This window comes from Poecilia reticulata, linkage group LG1 (assembly GCF_000633615.1).
Source record: "Poecilia reticulata strain Guanapo linkage group LG1, Guppy_female_1.0+MT, whole genome shotgun sequence".
Taxonomy (NCBI): domain Eukaryota; kingdom Metazoa; phylum Chordata; class Actinopteri; order Cyprinodontiformes; family Poeciliidae; genus Poecilia; species Poecilia reticulata.
In genome coordinates, this window is record NC_024331.1 from 21,265,447 (window position 1) to 21,268,056 (window position 2,610).

General features: G+C 33.0%; 1 long non-coding RNA gene across 1 annotated transcript; it reads right to left on the bottom strand.

Annotated features, from left to right (window-relative positions):
- Positions 1 to 1,550: 1,550 nt before the first annotated feature.
- Positions 1,551 to 2,432, bottom strand: LOC103467515 (uncharacterized). The gene is made up of 5 exons (XR_534086.1): positions 2,328 to 2,432; positions 2,152 to 2,225; positions 1,988 to 2,038; positions 1,780 to 1,879; positions 1,551 to 1,655 (listed from the first exon to the last, which is right to left on the bottom strand). It is a non-coding gene; the product is annotated as an uncharacterized LOC103467515 (long non-coding RNA).
- Positions 2,433 to 2,610: the final 178 nt, after the last annotated feature.

Genomic DNA, 2,610 nt, shown 5'->3' on the forward strand with positions numbered 1-2,610 from the left:
TGTGGAAACTGTTAAGTTTAATGAGAATAATAACACTGAGTGACTTGCCAACAAAATCAGTGTCTTACTCTTTCTTTTGCTTTGTTTATGTGTATAAACACAWACATTTTCTTATTGAGATTTAAAATTCATACACTTGTTGTCGATAAAGTTCATAAGTGCTTTTATTTAATTATGTTTTATTGATGAATTATTTTTAGATAGTGGTCAGATTTTCAGTTGTCTTACAGATAACTTAACCCAACACCTCATTACAGCTTTTTTATGTTTTTAATATCTCTCTGTAAAATTTACAAGATAAACATGAAAATCAAAAGACTTTAACATGACACATCTTGTATTTAAATTAAGTTTTATAATTGTTTCTTTGCAGATTCCCTGTTAATCATACATGTCACGTGAAGATGTCACGTGAAGTGAAAAAAATACTAAACACATTTTTATTAAAGTTTCTTTTTAAATCTCTCATCTATTTATATTGAAATCATCTAAATATAGTGAGTAAAATGGGTAGAAAGATTAACATTTTATGTGGAAGGTGTTTAACAAAGAGTGACTGATTGTTTGAATTTAAGTTTCCACACTCAGCAGCAGAGGGGAGTGTAAACATATAACGGGGAAAATTGATGAAATGAATAGATCAACTTTGGGTTGGAAGAAAAGACAGATGGCGGTTTCTGTGTTTGGTGTTTCACTTCAACACAGTTTGATGACAGTTTTCTGTTTTTATTCTGTAATATAATAAACGTAAGCTTCCATACACCCTGTGATAACACTGAGGGAAATTGCAGAAGTTCTGCAGAATCACCATTATTTGACTCATAAGAGAAATAGGTTGGATGCTTTTTTTTCCTCTGGAATGAAATAATTCTGCTGTGATGATTTATAACTAGTTTAGAAATAGCTGTAAAACTTCTATCAGCACTAACTGGTTCTCACAGGTCTTTTGTTATGTCTTTCCAACTTCCTGGAGTGTTTTGTGTTGTCATTAAGCTCTTGGTCTATTTTGCTTATTATCTGCTGCTGAAAACTTTTGGGATAAACAATTGACATTGCACGGCTCCTACTTTACTCTGTAGTTCACCCATTCAGATGTATATTTATTTTTTTATTAATTTTTCTATAGCAATGCTGGAAAACACATATGTAATAGTATTAAAACTAATATTTTCCGCATTCATTTAGCCTGATGATGCCAAATCAAGCTGTAACCATTGGAAACAATAAAAGTTTCTGCACAAACTGAGCTCATCACTTGGAGTTGGATGTGCTTTCATGTTAAAAAATGTTCTGTCAATTTTGCTTTTTGCATTAGCTGGGATAACTTGGTGTAACTCAAATGTCTCATCCTGATTAACTTGTACGYACAGCATATCAATAAAAGCTACATTTTATTTCATTTTCCAAAGTAAAAGACATATATAAGTCTTTATCAATATTGATTACTAAAGATAGGCAAAGTTCTTCAAAATAATTTTGCTATTGTTACAATAACCATGCATGTCTTGATGATGAAGYGCAAAATATAATGAAAGACAACATAGCAAAAGTCTGTATTGAAAATGTTTATTTTTAGTCAAAACTTGGTGAAGAATGACATTTGTCCAATTGTTGAGTGAATAGAAGGCATCTGGTTAAAACAGCAGCCATTGAATCTGAAATGAGATGAGAAAATAATACAATTATAGATTCACTATATACCAACTTACTAAAAACAGACTAAGTTAAATATCAATGATTATGTACAGCAGTATTGTCACAAATCTGTTTTTCACTCACTTGATCATTACTGATTGAGTAGTTGTTGGAGCAGGGCCAGGATCTGGGCCAGAGTTAATGTACCTGTAGCWGCTGCTGCTGTGGTCGTAGTCGTGGTGCTCTTTAAGGAAATTAAGGATGATTACACATAGCAGAGGATTTTCTTCAATACTGATACAATAATTTATGCTGAGGTTTAATCTAAAGGTTAGGCAGAGAAGACACTCACCTCATGTGAGCCAGAACCAGAGCTTGAACGAGCAAAACGCTGGTGCTCCACCTGCACAAGGTTTGACATTACATGCAGTAAACCTTTTCACAATAACAGTAATAATATCTACATACAGTATATGCTCATTGATATCACATTAAACATTACAATATTATACTTACAGGTTCAGCCACAATGAGGCTCAGGAGGCATCCAAGAATAAGTGCTACCTTCAGCATGGTTGCAGTAATTTTACCTGTTGGAGCAGAAGATCAAAATGACGTTCTGAAGTAGAATAGAATTTTAAAAATTCACTGTATAAATACAAAAACAATATAAATAAGGGAAGCCATCACACCTTCAGTAGGTTTTCTCAGAGACAAGAGAAGAGTCTGTAGTGTTGCTCTTTGGATGTTGAGCTTCTCTTTTATAGCTTTACAGATGCAGAAATGTTGCAAAATTGCGATTACATATATGCTTCAAGGTGTGGCTGAGAATTAGTGACTTACAGACTATTAGTTATTAAATTGTGGGCAAATATCCCTAATAACATTCAGGTTTACCTACATTTGAGTGTCTAAATAACATTGTGAAAACCTGTTGAAAGAACCGGTGATTACAACAGTTTCAGCTTATTGTTG